Raw genomic sequence first — 23,318 nt, 5'->3', positions numbered from 1 at the left:
TAAACTTTCTGCATATGACTCTGTGAACATATCACGACAACGGATGCTGTAATTGGTGTATCCTTGTATGCAGTACTTCTGAGATAGAAGAAAGAAGAAACAATACAAACTCGTAACGGAAACTGCTAAAGGACTGGAAAAAAGGAAGTCATTAGAGACAGAGCAGAAGCTCGGATTGTTTTCAGGTGTGGGGAAGGAAATCAGCCGCTCTCTTTCAAAGGAACGATCCCAGCATTTGCTGCATCTACTCAGAAATCACGGAAAACCTTAATCTGGATGATCGGACAGGGATTCAAACCGTCGTCCTTCAGAATGCGAGTCGACTGCCTCGCCCATCTCTCTCGGTGAGAGACTGGAGAGATGCAGGAAGGAGATGGGAGCGCGTGGGCCGACAGGTAATTAATTTGTACTGCATTTTTAGTAATTGTGCTTATTGTTGACCGGATCCGGGCGCTAAGGCATCAGCAATTTGAGAAACAAATGCGGTGTTCGGTGTGCACCGGGATCACTCTCAAAACTAATAACAATCTGCAAGAAATATCGTCAGTTTATCAAGGAAAACATTTTACGGTGACATGAGTTAAGCACAGAAAACATGTGCACCTGGCGTAAATGTGCAGCAGTGTAAACACAAACCATGTTAACCGATTCTTCTGTCACGTCTTGGTACAACTTCTTGAGTATAAGTGAAAAGCACAAAACTGTGGATATTCTATTGGAATTGTTTGCTCTAGCGCATCCACAATGTTGTGCTTTCCGTTTACAGAAATCAGATCGTCTTAGCTCTAAGACGCATAGTAATATACCTCCTGAAGTACAAAGTTATTCCAACTTCGGCATATTGGAAGGTCGTTGAGAAATAATCTTGAACTTTTACTTAAATGTAAAATGCACAGTTTACCAGTAAGACAGCAAATCAGCTTATAGCAGACTTCTACTCTCGTCCACTGGCATTGGCCCAGAGTGAAACTACTGCAAGGTTCAAGTCGTGACGCCACCGAAATAGCCAAAGATCGCCGGCCAGGTGAAGAAGCAACAATTTAAAGACTTCCTTCCAGCTCCAGGGAAAGTGATTCCGCAGGCCGTCAGCATCCGACCAGTACCCCGCAAAATATTTGCTTGATAGTTACTGTTTACGTGAATGAAACTGAATGCACTTGCAACTACTAATTTAGAGATCTGGGTTATCGCAGGCCGGCCGCTGTGGACGAGCTGTTCTACGCGCTTCAGTCTGGAACCGAGCGACCGCTACGGTGCAGGTTCGAATCCTGCCTCGGGCATGGATGAAGTAGTTCTACGTTCTAGGGGACTGATGACCTCAGATGCTAAGTCCATAGTGCTCAGAGCCATTTTTGGTTACCGCACTTTTATTCTTTCACGTCAATATTCTTATAATATCCTGATTGCCATTAAAATCTCAGAAACATGAAAGCGGCACACAAAAAATGTAAAATTGGGATGAAGTGCACTATATGCTTGGATACATTGTAATCGCGCAAGGTACACTACTGGCCATTAAAATTGCTACACCATGAAGATGACGTGCTACAGACCCGAAATTTAACCGACAGGAAGAAGATGCCGTGATATGCAAATGATTAGCTTTTCAGAGCTTTCACTCACGGTTGGCACCGGTGGCGACACCTACAACGTGCTGACATGAGGAAAGATTCCAGCCGATTTCTCATACACAAACAGCAGTTGACCGGCGTTGCCTGGTGAAACGTTGTTGTGATGCCTCGTGTAAGGAGGAGAAATGTGTACCATCTCGTTTCCGAGTTTGATAAAGGTCGGATTGTAGCCTATCACGATTGCGATTTATCGTATCCCGACATTGCTGCTCTCGTTGTTCGAGATCCAATGAATGACAGTAGAATATGGAATCGGTGGGTTCAGGAGGGTAATACGGAACGTCGTGCTGGATCCCAACCACCTAGTATCACTAGCAGTCGAGATGACAGGCATCTTATCCGCATGGCTGTAACGGATCGTGCACCCACGTCTCGATCCCTGAGTCAACAGATGCAGACGTTTGCAAGATAACAACCATCTGCACGAACAGTTCGACGACGTTTGCAGCAGCATGGAATATCAGCTCGGAGACCATGGCTGCGGTTACCTTTGACGCTGCGTTAGAGACAGGAGTGTCTGTGATGGTGTACTCAACTACAAAACTTGGTGCACGAATGACAATACGTCATTTTTTCGGATAAATCCACGTTATGTTTACAGCATCATAATGCTCCCGTCCGTGATGGCGACATCACGGTGAACGCACATCGGAAGCGTGTATTCGTCATCGCAGTACTGACGTATGGGGTGCCACTGGTTACATGTCTCGGTCACCTCTTGTTCGCACTGACGGCACTTTGAACAGTGGACCTTACATTTCAGATGTGTTACGACCCGTGGCTCTACCCTTCATTCGAACCCTGTGAAACCCTACATTTCAGCAGGATAATGCACGACAGCATGTTGCAGGTCCTGTACGGGCCTTTCTGGATACAGAAAATATTCGACTGCTGCCCTGGCCAGCACATTCTCCAGATTCTCACCAATTGAATACGTCTGCTCAATGGTGGCCAAGAAACTGGCTCGTCATAATATGCCAGTCACTACTCTTGATGAATTGCGGTATCGTGTTGAAGCTGCATGGGCAACTGTACCTGCACACGCCATCCAAGCTCTGTTTGACTCCATGCCCAGGCGTATCAAGGCCGTTATTACAGCCAGAGGTGGTTGTTCTGGGTACTGATTTCTTAGGATCTATGCACCCAAACTGCGTGAAAATGTAATCACATGCCAGTTCTAGTATAATATATTTGTCCAGTGAATACCCGCTTATCATCTGCATTTCTTCTTGGTGTAGCAACTTTAATGGTCAGTAATGTAAGTGGGCATAATGCCATTTACCTTACGTATATAAGGACAGATTACGTAGAGTAGTTTCTGACTCAGAAATTGTATTGTGAATGTTGACTGTTTGTGAGAAGAGCGTGTTATGTTTCGAGTGTCAAGGAGAAACATCTGCCGGCATGCGTCGAAATTCGGCTCGTGATGGATCGTGGCGTATCTGCTGGATCTGCCACAGGTGGGTGCCGAGGAGTAGGTGCGTGGCTGCTTAGACTAAAGGCATGTGTGATCAGCAGCACAAGCAATCTGAATAGCACGGTAACTTTACGTAACATGACACAGAAAGTCCTAGAGTGTCTGTTATTCAGAGCCAAACCGTCATAAATGATCGAAGCAGAGAGAAACTAGTACGAACACTACAGAGGCTTCGGCTCGTAGACTTGGCTGGCCACGTTGGTGCATCTGCTTATGCCGGCTAGACGGTGGATTAGATGCGTGCATAAGGTGTGTACGCGAGCCGACCGCTGACTGGCGAGGCTGTTACACAGTTTACTACCAACCTCGAAATGCGTGTACTTGGTGTGGTATCGATATCGTAGGACACCACACTCCTGCCCCCTCTCCCCCATACCTCGGAGGCCCGTTGGGCGCAGCTGTCACTGAGGAGGCAGCGGCCGCCGAAACTGAAAGCAGTGCTGAGCGGCTGCCCGCCCCCTAACACCCACCTTGCAAATGGCCGGAAACACCGCCTGAAGAACCAGAGGTGAGCACTCAGGCCCAGGGACGGCACATCTTACTCCATCGGTGAAGGCGCTACGGCGCTTGGAGCGTCCACTGATGACCACCGGAAGGCAGCAGGGCGATGGCGGAAGGGGGGGGGGGGGGGGTTGCCGACACCTATTGTGGCTGGCACTGCAGTGACGGCCGCTATCGACGGCCACGAGATTCGCGTGCAGCGCCGGCGGTGCGGTACTCGAGAGAGGTGAACGTATCTGAGGCTGCGGGGTCCTCCTGGGCGCCGAATGCATAAAGGGAAAGCCCGCGGCAGAATCACGCAAACCACACAGGAAAGCTGATTCCGATGACGGTCGTGTGGCCTGGTGGCCTCCTGTAAGACGTAGGAAGAGCGTTACAACGCTTCCGTGATAACTCCTCGTTCCCAGCGACAGTCTGCCAAAAGCAGTGAAAAAGACGACATCATTAACTCTACATTTAGAGCTCTGAGGAAAACTGGCCAATTTCTGCGGAGATGCAGCAACTGCGGCGTCTGTGCAGAAGTTCCGCTATTGACATTCCTGACATTCCTGCTGTAGGGCTAGGAATGGCATTATCAGAGGAAGAGCACTAATTCCTGGTCCTGCATACGAGAAACGCGTAACTTGTTCATCTGGTGGTCGAATACTTCGACAAATCCTTCCGCTTCAGCTCTAGATTAAGGATGGAATGCTGCCGTCGTCACATGCTTGATGCCATTGGCAGTACAGAACTGTTGGAATTCTGCCGAGGTGAACTGGGGTCCACTGTCTGATACTAACACTTCCGGTAGCCCTTTGATACAAATAACACAGGTCTACAAAAAAAAAAAAAAAAAAAAAAAAAATTGTCATTTGGATGAGATATTTTTACTGACTTATGTGTTTCAGAATGCGCTGATTTCAGAAGTGATGTCCATTTTTTTTCTATCCCATAAGGTATTCTTTGCAAATTCAGACACAAAAAATTGGTAAAAGCACTCGTTTACTCAAAATTATCAAACATAATATTTTTGTACAACCAATGAAACATTATTTTTGACATATAATAACAGTATTATACTTATTCATCTTTTTTATGAAACCTTTTCTCCTTTTCATTGATACATCGCTGAGTCCTTTTCCGATTTCCATCTTTAGTTTCCCGCTTAAGCATCCAACAGTAACCAGCAAGCATAGTGACATCCCATTTTCCTTGCTACCGTCTCTCGATATCACGGACATTCTGGTGAAATCGCTCCCCCTGTTCTTCACTGTAAGCTCCCAGGTTTTCAGGAAAACTGTCTGGGTGGGAGTGTAAAAACTGGACCTTCAAGCTCATCTTGCAGCCTTGAGCTTCGTATACTGCTGGCATCCGTTGAACAATGTTTTTGTAATCAGGATTCTTAGTATTTCTCAGAAACTTTCGCACTACATCCTTGAACGATACCCAAACTTCTTTTTCCTTCTCATTCACATTTTCTACAAAGAGGGTGTCGGTTAAAAGCTTTCTTATATCGGGGCCAGTGAAAACTCCCTCTTTCAATTTTCCTTCTGACAGCTTCGAGAATTCTGTACATAGATATTTAAAACAGTCCTCATCCTTTTGCAGTGATTTTACAAATTGTTTCATCAACCTCAATTAGAGATGGAGAGAGGACAACAAAATCTTTTCTGGTGGTAGCAAAGTAGTATTGATAACATTTTTCTCTCCAGGTTTTAAAGTTTCTCGGGGTGGCCAATCACTTTTAGTCCAGTGCTGTTCTCTGGCTCTACTATCCAACAAGCATGAAGTATGGGTATTTAGCATAGCCTGCCAGCTGGCCCAAAAACATCGTGAGTATTTTGAATTCCACACAAACCATCCATTGATGGTCCTGATATTTGATTTTCTCCAGGATAATGGCCAAATCGTTATAGTTTTCGTCCATATGCACAGAATGTCCCATCGGAAGCGATGCAAATTTATTTCCATTCTGCAATAATACTACTTTAAGACTAGTTTTGAGAAAAAACTGGGTAAATTCTTTTTCTCGGTGTCTGTACCATGAAAATGAGGTGCCAGATGATAAAAGGTTTTTATTTTATAATCTGGAACCTAGCAGTTCGGCTGCATCTTTTGAAAGACCTAAATCTCTTACTAGATCATTGCTCTCACTTTGAGAGAATAGTCGAGACCTTTCATCTTCGTCTGAAGAAAAGTCTGAGCTTGATTCACCTTGAAGAGGTAATGTGACTTCGTCTTCCAACTCACTCGGGTATTGATCCAAACTGGAAGGTGACTGTGGAATAGGTATTTCAGAGCTATGGAGCACTGGACGTATAGCTGAGTGAAGGTTAGGATAAGTTATGCTTCTTTTGTTTTTTGAATTGAATCCCCTTACGTCAACTGAACAGAAGTAGCAATCTGCTCACGCCATATCATAGGAATTCCAAATCGAAATGCATTTCTCTTACCCTTAAACCACAAACGAAGATCTTCTTCACCTCTTCTACACACCTTATGCGGGGCTCATGATTTATCTTGATCACCAAGTTGAAACCTTCCCGTCTAATAGTGGATGAACGTTTGCTTGCTGACTGGACGCTGCGTCTCTTAAAATCTTTTAACTGCTGCTCTGTCAAGACTACCTGCTGATTATTACGACGAAACATAAAATGTGTTGTCGCCGTGGCCCTCAGTCGTTACCTGAAATTATTAAGACTGATTCTTACCTTTAATTATTTATACTGGATCGCCATCTGACTGCTACATCAAACTGTGGAATGAATATACTTACTTCTCTTTAACATAATTATAAGCTGCTGGTGGAGTTTCATAATACTTTGTGACTGGAATTCTTTAAGTTGAAGTTAATTTAGATTTGATAAAAGCTGAAGCTCAGTTTAGACTTTTCTTTTAAGATAACAATAAATTCCGTAAAGCATTTACGTGAATGATTTTGGGATAGAAAATTCTTAATGCATTTAATCTGGTAGAAGTTAACTATATTCTGAGAACGATCTTGACAAACAATTACAAGGGGTATAGTTCTTTACAAAAATTCTTAAAAAGTAGCGTTGCGCTACATACCTAATTTTCCATCAAAATTACATAACTATATTCTGAGAACGATCTTGACAAACAATTACAAGGGGCATAGTTCTTTACAAAAATTCTTAAAAACTAGCATTGCGCTACATATAGCGAGTGGCTGGCGAGCACACCGCTTCTTTCAAAGTGTTAATTCATACCTCGCTTACAGCGACCTCCTCTCATGTCTCGCTAGCTACGACTGCCTCGTCTCACATCTTACTCGCAACTGCTCGCTTCCAACGCTCAATGCTACAAAAGTGCGGTCTCGCCGCCAACAATGGTTTTTGGTGCAGACAATCCCTGCTACCATTACAGATGTATTACTGCGCGCTGTTTCCCGCTCTTTCTCAAAATGTATCTATGCGCGGTTTCCCGCTCTTTCTCAATAATACACAATGCAATTTAATTAACAAAACAATTTAAATAAGAAACAGTTCAGATAATTACATGCTAAAACAGTTTAAATACGCCTATTACATAATTACATATGCCGCTACTCGGCTTTCTTAAAATTTTACTACGTTGTTGAGTCATATGGACTCAACATAAGTATAAAATTTGATTATAGAAAATAGTTTGAACAAAGTGTATACACAAATGCTGTCATACGAAATGATTTGTCTATCTCTAATAAAGAGAATATGTAAATAGTAAGGGTTTTAGTAGGAATTGTACATCAAGTAAAATTTGGTTCCCTTAAATTTAACAACAAGAATAAGAGTAAATGTGAAAATCAATATACAGATCATATGAAGCAATTGAAAGTTTACATTATGAAACATTTAATTCAAATTGGCATCTCTTAGTACCACAATTAAGGAAGGTACAAAAGGAATTGGATAGCATGGTCAAAGCACTGGCAACTGTCTGTGAATGCACTCAAAAGTGTGTTCCTTTCCCTCACATAGCACAACACCAGGTTTCGCCATGTGGTTCCATCATCGCCTTGCTCCATAGTTTTAGTGTACCCAAACACTAAGTACGTCATCGAATAGCCTGAGTTGCCGCAGCCACATCAGGATTAAGTTCCATCTCCAATGGTCCATTAAGGTTGGTGGTGTGCATCTTGGTATGCAAACACCTATTGTCGTACATCATACTGTGGTGTGTATCTAGGTATGCAGGCACCAATTGACATACATCGGGCTGTGGTGTGCATCTAGGTATGCAAACACCTCGTCGAGAACATCATTGGTTGAAGTCACGTGTTTCACAATTCACTGATTCTGTGCTCAATAACAATGGGGATGCACAGGAATTAAGGTACGGGTAAAATTGTTTTGGCAATGGGTTCACGGACATTGTTGGTACCATAATTTGACTACCAAATAATTTTCCCTATGACAAAATATGTTGTGTCGTAATTTGTAACAATATGTAGTTTTAATTTAAGAATTCTTCCAGAAAATTATTCCCATATATAAAAGACATAAAAGTTCCTACTTATTCAGTATTTGATAGTATACAGATTTGTTATAGACAAGTACATTATTACTTATTCTGTATTTACATATCTTAGTTTCTTACATCATTAATTATAAATTTTGTTGACAATGCATTTCTTGACTTACTGTCCTAAAATTTTATCTTCCATTCAGGGGTGTAGTCGTCAGTTATGAGTCGTCAAATGTCAGGTCATAATATACAATAAAATTACTGTCATAAAATTATTTAAAGTATTCTTTTGCAGCTGAAAATTAAGGTAAACATTATTCTGGTTAGACATTGTAATGTGTGGTCCCCATCCATAGTGTTGCAATGTGTCACATGCTAGCAAAATTATTTCTTAACATTATACATTTCTTATATACTAACATAACATACACATTCTTCTTCTGCATCTGTGTCAACTCTCTGCATAACCTGTTATAAACATTCAGCATTAATTAACGTCAGCGCACGGCATGACTTATTATAAAACATTCAGTATTAATTATCGTCAGTGCACGGCATGACTTCAATAAACATCTTCTGGTACTTCTCGTCCGCTCCTGGCATGACCTATAAAACACTTTATCATAATATTAACTGCTGCAAAATCACGTCAGCTCCCGGCATGACCTATAAAATTTCTGTAATGACAATTAGCGTCAGCTATCTGCGTGACCTAAAGATTCACATCCTTATTCTAACTAAAACTACGTTTCATTTTGATGACGTGTGACAACAATGCTGCATTCTGGAATAAAGAGTACATGTTAATGTTACCACTAAAATAATTGATTAATGAACGATCTATATTATCAGTTTAGCTATTGCAAAAATCGACATTTTCTTAAGTAATTATGTCACGTTATAACAAAAATTTCTTTCATTTATGAGCTCTGAGTGCACAAATTCATACGTCGTGTCGTTGTCTGCATGTTCTCTTTAAGTTAGGAAATGTTTCTCGTGTTTTTATTTGTCTTGGCTGGCGTAGCATCATTAAGTACTGCTGTGTTCTTTAAGGTACGGTGAAATATTAGCGGCCCGCTGCGTGTCGCGGCTTTGTTTGTTACTGAAGCGCGCTGAAACTACCATTGTTGCATACTTACGTGTCACGCCGTCCTTTCGTCAGCTGAAATTTAAGTCAAGAAATGTTTCACGTTGGATACATGATGATTCCCTAATGATTTCTTCTTACGTAGCGTTTCCACATGCACTACATTAGGGTGTGGAATATTACGAACTCTGTAAGGGCCTGCATACAGAAGTTCGAATTTACGGCATCTGTGCTTACCTTTGTTGGAAAGAAAATGAGTGCGAATCAGTACTTTGTCGCCAATCTCGTACTTCTGTAGTCGACTTACCTGCTTCTGTTGTTTCTTCCGCCGATCTGCAGCTCTTTTAGTGTTTGCTAATGCTGTGTCTATTATTTCACAATGTCGAAGCCTACGCGTCTTAGGAAAAGTAATTAGTTCGGTAATTTTGTTCGGTGGGTCTTTATTTGTCAGTATTACGGTTGGTGATAGCATCGTAGATTCATTGGGTATTGCATTTATCACTTCTTGAAACTGTAAAATATATTTATCCCATGTTGTATGTCTTTTATGACAATAAATTCTGCATAACTTCCCGATCTCTTTCATTATTCTTTCTGATGGGTTGGAAGAACTGTGATATCTTGATATGTAAATAGGTGTTATGTTCTTACTTTCTAACATTTTCTTCCATACGTCTGACCTAAACTGCGGACCGTTATCCGAAATAACCTTCTGTACACGTCCTACTACTGATAGAAAATCTCTTACAAACGCTCTTGATACTGTTCTTGCTGTTGCTTTCCTTAGTGGAGAAAATGTTACAAATTTGGATGTTAGTTCTACAGCTACAAAAATATAACTATAACCATTATTTGTTCTGGGGATTGGGCCGAAAAGATCCACTGCTGCCATGTGTCTTAACTTAACCGGTATGATGGGATACAATGGTGGAATGTGTGACACTGTTGATGATTTAGCTTTTTGACATATCTTGCATGATGCTATTACTTTTCTTATGTGTTTTTCCATGTTATTAAAGTGGCAATTTTGTCGCAGAATCAGAAAGCATTTCCTCGCTCCGTAGTGTCCATAACTTAGATGTGTATACCATATCAGTTTATTTACGATCCCTTCCGGAATGCATAAAAGCCAATTATTACCGTCTCGGTATGATCGAATAAAGAGTATATTTTGATGTACAGTGTAATGAAGTCTGACTTTAGCGTTACTTCTGTCTTTCCAAAGCGTTACAATCTCTTTCAGTGTTTCATCTTTCTGCTGTTCTCTCTCTATATCCTGTAATGCTGCTGATATAAAGTTTTCGAAAGCTACTTGTTTAATATACATAATACTATGGTTGTTGTAGCAAAAGGTATTTTCTTTCTCCATGCGTTTATTGTGAATGGACCTCGACAATGCGTCGGCAACAGTATTCTGCGTGCCTGGAATGTGTATAATGGTAAAATCAAACTCTTGTAAGTATAATTTCCAGCGGCTTAATCTATCGTGCGTAAGTTTTGCTGACAATAAAAACTGGATTGCTCGGTGATCGGTATATATTGTTGTATGTCGGCCATATAGAAAATGACGGAATCGCTTAAAAGCGTAAATTACACATAGTGTCTCTAATTCTGTTACAGAATAATTGCGCTCTGCTGGAGAAAGTATCCTGCTTGCAAAAGCAATGTGTTTCACGACTGTCTTATCTTCGTCCTTTATTTCTTGGAAAATATGTACTCCTAGTGCTGTGGTTGAACTATCTGTTGCAACGGAAAAGTTTTGTGTTGGGTCAGGGTGTGATAACAAAGGTGCTTTTAATAATGCTTCTTTCAAGTTCTCGAATTCAGCTTCAATGTCTTCATTCCATGACCAAAGTGTGTTTTTACTTGTAAGCTGGTATAGCAAGGGCGTGTCTAATGCTTTGTAGTGGATAAATTTTCTAAAATAATTGATAAGACCTAAAAAGCTCCGAAGTTCCTTTTTGTTTGTTGGCACGTCGATGTCTTTCAGTGCTTGCAATTTGTCAGGGTCTGGTGCGATACCTGTTTGTGAGATAATGTGCCCTAGAAATTTTATTGACGCTTTACCAAATTCAGATTTACGCAAGTTTATAGTTATACCATTCTGCTCGAATGTATTCAGTAATTGTTGAAGAGTATGATTGTGTTGTTCCCAGTTTTCTGCTGCAATTAAAATGTCATCGACATATGTAGTAATTTTGTTTTTCAGATCTTGTGGTAGAATAGTATTCATGCCTCGTATAAAGGCGGCAGACGAAATCGTTAGTCCAAACGGAAGTTTACAAAATTGATAGCATTCCCCAAAGCAAAGGAATGCCGTATATTTTCGGCAATTTGGGTGTAGTTGGATTTGCCAAAACCCTGATTTGAGGTCGAGTGTAGTATAAATGGAGGTGCCATGAAATTTTTGCAGTAACTCTTCTAACGTCTGTGGTCGGTCGTTTTCTGTAATGATTATTTTATTAACTTGACGTGAATCTAAAACTAAACGTAGTGATCCATCCTTCTTTTCAACAATGTGTAGTGGATTTATATATTGGCTGGCTGCTGGTTCTATTATTCCTTGATCGATCATTGCTCGTAATTCTTTCTTAACTGCTTCTGTGTGTATGTGTGGGATTGGATAATGCTTTGCTTTGAAAGTCTCGTGTGGTTTCACCTGAAATTCGTACATAAATCCTGTCATTGTTCCTGGAACATTGGCAAAAACTGCTTTGTATTGTACCAGAATATTTTCAAGTTCTGTGCGTTCTGCGTCGCATTTTGCTACACTATTGTCTACCTTGCGTGTAATTGTCTCGAACATATTGTACTCCTGTTCCTCTACCAAGTCATTATTAAGTGTGTTCGTGTATAGTGCGATATAACAATCGTTATCTTGAGAATCAGTAATAATCTCGATCCTGTGCATATTTTGTTCTTCGGAGGATACTGTGTTTTGAAATCTTACGATCACTTCCCTGTTTTCCTTTTGTAGTGTGAGGTATGACGATTTGAAGTCAATCTTCGCATCGTACTGAACAAGAAAATTTATTCCTAATATCATGTCTGTTGTTAAATTCGGAACTATCCAACAATCACTGTGGGACGTTTCCCCTGCAAAAACAAATGTTAATTGTGTCTGTCTTTTAACTTCAATGCCTTTTCCTGCAAAAGCTCCCTTGACCTTCGTTCTGTTTAAAGGAAATACTGGGTAATCATTATTGCTATTGCATCTGTTAAATGTGTCTTCGTTAATTACGCACATAGGTGAACCTGAATCAATTATCGCTAAAATATTGTGCGACTGTAAATTTATCTCTATTATTGGGTGATATATTGTTTTCTGTAGGATTGGTTTTTCCTGTAACAATGTGTCTCTCACGTCGTCAAATGTAATGGCATTTTCGGTCGTTATGTTTTCTCTGTGTGATTTCATAGTATCGACATTAAGAGATTCATTGCAGGTTTTCTCTAGTCATAATTCTTCCGATATGTGATTTTCAGCTTGGGAGTTTGGTATGTGTTCTATCAACTGTACAGTTCTGCCGTTTTGATTATTAGCAGTGTCTGGTGGATGAAATCTGGTGTCTGGTACATTCATACGGTAACGCAGCTGTTGGGCCCTGTTGTAGTTTCCGTTAAAATTGTCATTGTGGAACGTCCTCGGCGGTCTGTGTTCGTTTTCTTTTCTCCTGTCGTTATAACTGTGACTGTACGGCAGCCCACCTGCACCCCGTAGAAACGTTTGTTTTTGTTCATTTTGCGGTCGACCCGCGTAATGGCCTTCCCCGGTCGCATTATCTGAGCGATGATTCATATGGAAATTTGACCTATTCGGTTGCGTGTTAAGTCTCGGATTCTGTTGCTGTCCTGAATATAAATTTACCGTGTCAGTATAATGTTTTTCATTACTCCTGTTTTCGTTGTCATTTTCGCTGCGAAAGCGTTTACTCGGATTGTTATTACCAAATCGTGTTTGTTCAAAAGTAGCTGAGTTTGTTTGTTTTCCGTTCTGTGGTGAAAAATTTTTGTTAACAAATGCGTAGTCTGCCTGGTGTGCTTCTAATAGTTGTAAGATGTCTCTAAAAGCGGATACATTGTCCTTTTGTTGCCCTGTCAGTAATGACACTTTCAAAGCTCTGGGCAGTTTTGAAATGCAAAGCTGTATTAATGCCGATTGACTGTATGGCTCGTTGAGGTACTGGTTCTGTTCCACCATGTACTCGAAAAATTGTGTGATTGTTGGAAAGGTAGAATTTTCAAAGTTTGGCAAACTAAGTAGCCGATCTTTGATGCTGTTTTGTGTAGTGTCAGACCAATATGCTGATAAAAATGCTTCCTCAAATGCTTCTACGGAAAAACATTGTCTAGCAATTGGTCGCATTCGTCGTGCTGGTTCTCCTTCAAGAAAACTGACAATAAATTCTAACTTATGTTGTACTGGCCATGATGGTGGAAGTGCTCCCCTGAACTGTTGGATAAAATCCAACGGATGTATTTGCGCCCTGTCGTTTTTAAATGTTTTAAACTTTCTAACTGAAAGAAAATGTTTGTGATCAAAACTGTCATGTCTGTGTGTGTAAGTGTTGTCGTATTGTCTTGAATATGGATTCGGGTGTCTTTCTTCCTGGGTAAAATCTCTTACTCTCTGAAGTCTACCAACATTATATGTATTATGGATCTGAGGCATTTCGTAACGGTGTGTGTTCTGTTGAAAATGATTATGTGCGGCGGTTTCTTGTGCGTCCGCTATCTCTTGCTGTAGAGAATTTATTTGCTGATGCAATGAATCATTACGCGATTTTAGATCTGTGATAGTTTGTTGTATATTTGTCAATGGCGTGTTATTACTATTAGAGTTCTGTTGCACTGGGACTGGTGCAGTGTCGTCTGATCTCTCGTCATTGTTAGTATCTAAAAGATCTATTCTTGTAGTGAGTTCATTGATCTTTTCTGTCAGTTCGTTTCGTAATTTACGGTTGCTTTTGGTGACTTTCTTAAAATCTGCCTTTAAATTTTCTGTGTCATGGTTAATTTCTATGTGTTCTATTTTGTCAGTTAGTGTCTGAACGTCCTCTGTTAATTTATCTTTAACATTCTGGATTTCAGTGTCTGTAGAAGTTTTCACATCGATTGTCTGTGTTTGGATTTCTGTAAGCCTGTCTTGTATTTGATTATTTGTTTCTTTGACCGTTTCGATTTCTTCCGAGATCGACTGTATGTGATTGTCTACATATGTTTTGCCCTGGGCAAACACTTTCTTTTTGTCGTCCTGACGCTGTTTAGTGATTGTTTGTAGTAATTCTTTTCGTTCTTTATCCTGCGATCGCACCAGTTTACGGTGACGTATCAAACAGTTTTCTGTGTGATTGTTAAAACGTTCATCAATCTGAGCGTTTTGTTTAGCAAAGTTTTCTGTCATTGTTTCCTGTATACTAACTGCAAATGTTGCTTGGTTATCGGATATTTCTTGAATTTTGTCGCGTAATTCTTGTGTTGATTGTGAACATTTTTCAGCGACTGTTTGAATTTCTACTTTGATTTCGTGTTTTAGATTTTGGTACATGTTGTCTAATTTCTGATCTGTGTGTGCGTGTTCTGCCTTAATTTCGTTTTTTAGATCTTGTGACCTTTTTTCTAATTCTTGTGACCCTCTGTTAAAGTTTTGATTCATGTCTTGTCTCATTTGTAGCAAAAATGCCATTATTGGATCCGTTTCGGATTGACTTCTGTGTGTATTTGTATTCGTTGTTAAAGGCTGTAGATCTGTGTTCATTTGAACATCCTCAGATGATTGTGACTGCGTCACGTTTTCCGTAATTTCGGAATTTTGGTCATGAGAACTGTTGGATCTGCTACGCAGGTTGTGTAGCTGTGTACCGTTTGAATCTAAATCAGTGCTTAATGGAGTCTCTCTGTCTGACTGCATTGTAGTGGTTTCGTTACTGAAACTGTTATGTCTACTATGCGGAATTTGTGACTGTGTACCGTCTGTTGCATTTAATGCCAAATTATTTTGCACTACCGTTTCATTGTCTGTGGGCATTTCTGAAGTTACTTGTTCGTTAAACGCTTCCATATTGTTACAGTTATTAAATGTCTGTTCACCTAACGTTTCAGAATCAGGGTTTTCACACGTATTATTACTGCCTATTCCAGAAAAGAATCTCTCGTCAGTATTTTGTACAGTTTTATCAGTTTGAGAACGAGTAATTATTCTGCGGGACATTGTCTATAATCATCACATGCAACAAAAAGTTTTATCAGTTTGAGAACGAGTAATTATTCTGCGGGACATTGTCTATAATCATCACACGCAACAAAATATATCACTGTTCAAAGCGGATTCAACACTGAACAAACACTTTTCCACGCCGAATCAATAAAGCAAACAGAATTGCCGATGACCTGTGAATAAAAGTTATACACTTTAGTATATGCGTTGCGCCACTTAACAGTAACTTATTCACACTATTATCAAAGTCAGTATATTCATATCCACAGTAGATTCACTAAAATGTCGTACTGAATGGATATCGCCAAGTGAAACCTTCCCGTCTAATATTGGATGAAAGTTTGCTTGCTGACTGAACGCTGCGTCTCTTAAAATCTTTTAACTGCTGCTCTGTCAAGACTACCTGCTGATTATTACGACGAAACATAAAATGTGTTGTCGCCGTGGCCCTCAGTCGTTACCTGAAATTATTAAGACTGATTCTTACCTTTAATTATTTATACTGGATCGCCATCTGACTGCTACAGCAAACTGTGGAATGAATATACTTACTTCTCTTTAACATAATTATAAGCTGCTGGTGGAATTTCATAATACTTTGTGACTGGAATTCTTTAAGTTGAAGTTAATTTAGATTTGATAAAAGCTGAAGCTCAGTTTAGACTTTTCTTTTAAGATAACAATAAATTCCGTAAAGCATTTACGTGAATGATTTTGGGATAGAAAATTCTTAATGCATTTAATCTGGTAGAAGTTAACTATATTCTGAGAACGATCTTGACAAACAATTACAAGGGGTATAGTTCTTTACAAAAATTCTTAAAAAGTAGCGTTGCGCTACATACCTAATTTTCCATCAAAATTACATAACTATATTCTGAGAACGATCTTGACAAACAATTACAAGGGGCATAGTTCTTTACAAAAATTCTTAAAAACTAGCATTGCGCTACATATAGCGAGTGGCTGGCGAGCACACCGCTTCTTTCAAAGTGTTAATTCATACCTCGCTTACAGCGACCTCCTCTCATGTCTCGCTAGCTACGACTGCCTCGTCTCACATCTTACTCGCAACTGCTCGCTTCCAACGCTCAATGCTACAAAAGTGCGGTCTCGCCGCCAACAATGGTTTTTGGTGCAGACAATCCCTGCTACCATTACAGATGTATTACTGCGCGCTGTTTCCCGCTCTTTCTCAAAATGTATCTATGCGCGGTTTCCCGCTCTTTCTCAATAATACACAATGCAATTTAATTAACAAAACAATTTAAATAAGAAATAGTTCAGGTAATTACATGCTAAAACAGTTTAAATACGCCTATTACATAATTACAAAGTTTTAAAGTAAGCAAAATAAACTTTCCTCAGAAAATAACTTATGTTTCTCTGTTGGCTATTAATAGATATAACAAAACTGTTTGGTGAAATAACACAGCCTCTTGTATCCATGACTAGACCGAAACAACAGCACTGTTCATTTGAATAGCAATATTACTGAGAGTTTCTCTTCATTTCATGCGAGATACAAATCGTCGTTTGACTTGTCGCAACCTGATAGATTGTTTGCATTTGCTTTTGGCGCCCAGGAGTTCATGGAAAAACCTGCAAGTGGTACCAAAGAATAGTTAACGTTGTAATTTTGTATATTTAAGTTTATTTTATCAATTATAATTGATATAATTTTTAATAATTATTAAATTGAAAAAACCACATAGGTTTATTACTGATGAACATAAATACTGCTATACACATAAAAACCTATGTTTCCTGTTTTTGGGAGGTCAAAATCTATAACAAAATGTTAAAAAATCCTATGCAGTTTCTTAGTCGCAATCGACGTCAGAGTCTATATAGTACTAGCAGATGTGGTGGATTGTAAGAGAACCACAAATGGAAACTTGCAAAAAGCATCTACCACAATGGGCCAACAAGAATTCCATTAGGTACCCGCAAAGTCAATATGCTGAAGCTATCATGGAACACTCGGCTTGGACCAATCAAAAATTGTAATGGAGCAGCCTGACGTTGGCACATGTTGGACTGCTTGACAACGCTTTTCAGTTTGCGTGTCTTTGTCGACCTGTGTGCAATAGCGTCAGATGATTTGTTTTCTGCGTACAATGCTCCACTGTCGTTGAAGGGGAATGTGAAGAATTTCCTTGTGAAGCAAATGCAGCACTACCATATGAGATTGATTTTTGTTCTTGTTCAATAGGATAACAGCCGGATGGACAGATAATTTGTGCCAAAGAGTAAAATAACGGCGTACCACTGGATCACCAATCTGCTTAGTTGACTATGGCCAAAGTGTGGAGGTACTGCAACAGTGTCTGAGCATCTATATGGATGCACGAGTCGTCTGAGGTGTCACACAGCGAATCAGTGCCAACTGATAGGCGGGAATGAGTGTCTGTGTTCGAATGGTTAGCTGTTGGCCTGCACACATTTTTGTACTGGTGAAATGAAACATAAAGATCATACGGTACTGATGGGCGGGAGTCCCAGGCTGTGGAAGCTCAGCCGCTGAGTTGTAAGTCTTTTCAATTGACGCCATAGTGCGAGACTTAATTGTCGAAGATTAAGAATTGATGATGAGTACAAAACGACAGCCAGTCCCCGAGAGGAGAAAATCTCCGACCTCGCTGGGAATCGAACCCTGGCCCTAGCATGGCACTCAGTTGCACCGACAACTCAGCTAAGAAGTCAGACGTCGTACTAGTGAATTGGAAAGGAGCAGTGACCGACACTGGAACTTTTGCGCTATGTATGGATGGACTGGAGCAATCGAACAATGAGGTGACAGGTTTGTGGCTAGTCACCTGGTACAGCTTTCTGCCATATAAGTGTTGTTTAATTTCATCCCATATACGGTAGCAAGAGATTCCTTCTCAATCTGCGAGTAGTTGCATTGTATTTTGTTGAGGAGTTTTAATGTGAAGTCAATTGGCCTGTGTAATGATACAACTCTGTGTGAAAGAACAGCGCCAGTCACATGACAGGATACGTCAACCGCAAACACGACTGGCTTGGAGGGGTCAAAATGCACCAAACAACGATCACTCAATAAAGTATTTTTCACTTTCTGAAATGCGGTTTAACACTCTTTGGTTCTCGCAGACACAACACTTGTAAGTAGGCTGTTTAGGTTCTTATATTGGCAACGCCACGTAGCGCTCTGTATGAAAATCACTGGCTGTGCTGTGTGCAGTCTGTGGCTGGGTGGCTTTCTTGTAATATTCGCTATTGTAGTGTTGGGCTGTTGGCTGTTAACAGCGCATACCGTTGCGCAGTTGGAGGTGAGCCGCCAGCAGTGGTAAATGTGGGGACAGAGATGGCGGATTTTTGAGAGCGGATGATCTGGACGTGTATCCATCAGGAACAGTACATTTGTAAGAATGGACGTCATGAACTGCTATATATATTATGACTGTTGAACACTATTAAGGTAAATACATTGTTTGTTCTCTATCAAAATCTTTCATTTGCTAATTATGCCTATCAGTAGTTAGTGCCTTCAGTAGTTTGAATCTTTTATTTAGCTGGCAGTATTGGCGCTCGCTGTATTGCACTAGTTCGAGTAACGAAGATTTTTGTGAGGTAAGTGATTTGTGAAAGGTATAGGTTAATGTTAGTCACGGCAATTCTTTTTTAGGGATTATTGAAAGACAGATTGCGTTGCGCTAAAAATACTGTGTGCCAGTTTAGTGTTGATCAGAATAGGTAAAGAGCGAAATGTCTGAGTACGTTCAGTTTTGCTCCACACGGGCTGTGTGGAACGGACTGGGCGGTTTTTTAGGTTAGTCTCACAAGGAACCACAGAAAGGGCGTCCGTCTAAAAGGGGGCAGGTAAAACACGGTAAGGTAGTTGTAGAAACTATCGATATTGTAGTTGTAAATTGTTGTAGCTGTGTTGGGAAAGAACCAGAGCTCCAAGCCCTAATAGAAAGCACTGAAGTTCAATAGTTATAGGCACAGAAAGCTGACTGAAGCCGGAAATAAGTTCAGCCGAAATTTTTGAAGCAATCGAACAGTGTTCAGAAAAGATAGATTAAATACAGTTGGTGGTAGAGTATTTATTGCTGTCAGAAGTAGTTTACCTTGTAGTGAAACTGAAGTAGATAGCTCCTGCGAAATATAATGGGTAGAGCCTATACCTGACATCGATCTAAACTGTTAATTGGATCGTTTTACCGATGTCCCCGACTCAGAAGATATAGTTGCTGAACAGTTCAATGAAAACTTGAGTCTCATTTCAAATAGGTACCCCATTCATACAATTATAGTCAAAGTGGTGACTTCAATCTACCCTCGATATGCTGGAAAAATTGTATGTTTAAAGCCGGCGGCAGGCAGTACTAAAAGAAAACCGCTAAATTTCGATTACGCGATAACTCACACAAATCTGAATGCTGCAAATTCCACTAAGTACTTATGGATTACAATTACAAATAACCGAAACTGGAATGATTACATAGATGATGTTGTGGGTAGAGCAAACCAAAGACTGCGATTCATTCGCAGAACACTTAGAAGGTGCAACAGGTCTACTAAATGCTTACACCACGCTTCTCCGCCCTTTTCTGTAGTGGGATCCGCATCAGGTGGGACAAACGAATGACATCGGAAAAGTTCAAAGAAGGGCAGCTCGTTTTGTATTATGGCGAAATAGGAGAGATAGTGCCACAGACATGATACATGAGTTGGAGTTGCAATCATTAAAAAAAAAGGCGTTTTTCGTTGTGACAGGATCTTCTCATGACATTTCAATCACCAGCTTTCTCCTCAGATTGGCACCCACCTACATAGGAAGAGATAATCATCACGATAAAATAAGAGAAGAGAATCAGGGCTCGCACAGAAAAATTTAAGTTTTTCCCGCGCGCCGTTAGAGAGAGGAACGGTAGAGCGACAGCTTGAAAGTGGTTCACTGAACCCTCTGCCAGGCACTTTATTGGGAATAGCAGAGTAATCACGTAAATGTAGTTGTAGATGTGGGCGAAACTCTGAATGAGGTGACAGACCATACATCTCGATTTACACTAGAAATGAGCAATCGAGTCACTCGCCTATAATGAGAAAACAACGTGTATGTTAGTCTCTCGTCGACAAAATTATATAGGTCCCACAAGTATAGACGGTGACAATTTTGAAAGAGTCGAAACAGTCAAGATCTTTGGGTCAATATTTTTGAATAAAAGTGAGACGGAGAGCTAAATTCGAAAAAGAGTAATAAAAGTGAACCAGGTGTACTACAGTTTAAATCATCTATACATGTCACGTATTGTAGCCCAGGAAAGCAAGATAACAGCTGTACACGTCACTAGTGCGATCGGTTTATGATTTGGAAAGTTGTTGTTGTTGTTATTGTTATTGTCGTCTGCAGTCCCAAGAGTGGTTTGCTGCAGCTCTTACATGCTGTCTTTCCTGTGTAAACCTTCTCATCCCCGAATAACTACTGCAACCTACATCCTTCTGAATTTGCTTATTGTATTCATCTCTTGGTCTCCCTTTACGATTTTTACCACCGACAGTTTCCTCCAATGCTAAATTTGTTATCCATTGATGTCTCGGAATGTGTCCTATCAACTGACCGCTCCTTCTAGTCAGGTTGTGCAGCAAATTTCTATTCTCATCAGTTCTGTTTAGCACCTCGTCATTAGTTACGTGATCTACCCATCTAATCTTCGGCTTTCTTCTGTACCACCACATTTCAAAAGCTTCTATCCTCTTCTTGTATAAACTGTTTATCGTTCAGATTACACTTCCTTACATGGCTACACTCCGCATAAATACTTTCAGAAAAGACGTCCTAACACTGGAATCTGTATTCGATGTTAACAAACTTTTCTTCTTCAGAAACGCTTTTCTTGTCATTGCCAGCTACACTTTATATCCTCTCTACGTAGTCAGTAATCAGTTATTTTGCTGCCCAAATAGCAAATCTAATCTACTATTTTAAGTGCCTCTTTTCCTAATCTCATTCCCCCAGTATCATCTGAATCTGCTATAGAATACAGAAATTGGAAGATGGGAAAGAAGCCACAGTGAAGATTTGTACTGGCTCTTTAAGGAAGCTGATACTCGGAGACTGATTGCAAGGAGAAGTCTATAGTGTACAGGACCTGTTCTCTGAACAGAGGGTACTCACCCCAACAGAGTGTTAATACACTCCTGGAAATGGAAAAAAGAACACATTCACACCGGTGTGTCAGACCCACCATACTTGCTCCGGACACTGCGAGAGGGCTGTACAAGCAATGATCACACGCACGGCACAGCGGACATACCAGGAACCGCGGTGTTAGCCGTCGAATGGCGCTAGCTGTGCAGCATTTGTGCACCGCCGCCGTCAGTGTCAGCCAGTTTGCCGTCGCATACGGAGCTCCATCGCAGTCTTTAACACTGGTAGCATGCCGCGACAGCGTGGACGTGAACCGTATGTGCAGTTGACAGACTTTGAGCGAGGGCGTATAGTGGGCATGCGGGAGGCCGGGTAGACGTACCGCCAAATTGCTCAATACGTGGGGCGTGAGGTCTCCACAGTACATCGATGTTGTCGCCAGTGGTCGGCGGAAGGTGCACGTGCCCGACGACATGGGACCGGACCGCAGCGACGCACGGATGCACGCCAAGACCGTAGGATCCTACACAGTGCCGTAGGGGACCACACCGCCACCTCCCAGCAAAATACGGACACTGTTGCTCCTGGGGTATCGGCGAGGACCATTCGCAACCGTCTCCATGAAGCTGGGCTACGGTCCCGCACACCGTTATGCCGTCTTCCGCGCACGCCCTAACATCGTGCAGCCCGTCTCCAGTGGTGTCGCGACAGGCGTGAATAGAGGGACGAATGGAGACGTGTCGTCTTCAGCGATGAGAGTCGCTTCTGCCTTGGTGCCAATGATGGTCGTATGCGTGTTTGGCGCCGTGCAGGTGAGCGCCACAATCAGGACTGCATACGACCGAGGCACACAGGGCCAACACTCGGCATCATGGTGTGGGGAGCGATGTCCTACACTGGCCGTACACCTCTGGTGATCGTCGAGGGGACACTGAATAGTGCACGGTACATCCAAACCGCCATCGAACCCATCGTTCTACCATTCCTAGACCGGCAAGGGAACTTGCTGTTCCAACAGGACAATGCACGTCCGCATGTATCCCGTGCCACCCAACGTGCTCTAGAAGGTGTAAGTCAACTACCCTGACCAGCAAGATCTCCGGATCTGTCCCCCATTGAGCATGTTTGGGACTGGATGAAGCGTCGTCTCACAAGGTCTGCACGTCCAGCACGAACGCTGGTCCAACTGAGGCGCCAGGTGGAAATGGCATGGCAAGCCGTTCCACAGGACTACATCCAGCATCTCTACGATCGTCTCCATGGGAGAATAGCAGCCTGCACTACTGCGAAAGGTGGATATACACTGTACTAGTGCCGATATTGTGCATGCTCTGTTGCCTGTGTCTATGTGCAATGAATTCACGGTGTTCTTATTTCAATTTCCAGGAGTGTACATCAGCCTACTGTTAGACACCCAAGAGGTCATCCGCGAATGAGGTGGAAAACAGGATTTTAAGGGCCTAGAAGAAGCAGACCCAACAGCCAGCTTCGAGGTTACCCGAGACAGAAGGAAATCGACAGACATATGTAATGTGACGTTACAGTTCTATTTAGTCATCATTCGTGGACTGGATGTGTTCATCATTATGTTTTATGTTTACGTATATGTGTATTTTTGTCGCCTGCATTGGGCCTATGTGACCTGTTTATGGGAATGACTTCAGTCTTACTTTAGAAGTTGTTGTATTGAGTTACTTGATTCGTATGTAGAAGCTTATCTCTGCTTGAGGGAAAATGTCGAATACAAGAGTGCTTTAGGTACGTTCCAATAATACAGATTCTTTCTCTGTTCTGTATTTTACGGCTCTGTAATATTCCTCTATGACTGCTAAGCTTAG

Source organism: Schistocerca gregaria, chromosome 7 (assembly GCF_023897955.1).
Source record: "Schistocerca gregaria isolate iqSchGreg1 chromosome 7, iqSchGreg1.2, whole genome shotgun sequence".
Taxonomy (NCBI): Eukaryota; Metazoa; Arthropoda; class Insecta; order Orthoptera; family Acrididae; genus Schistocerca; species Schistocerca gregaria.
This window is presented reverse-complemented; position numbering follows the sequence as displayed.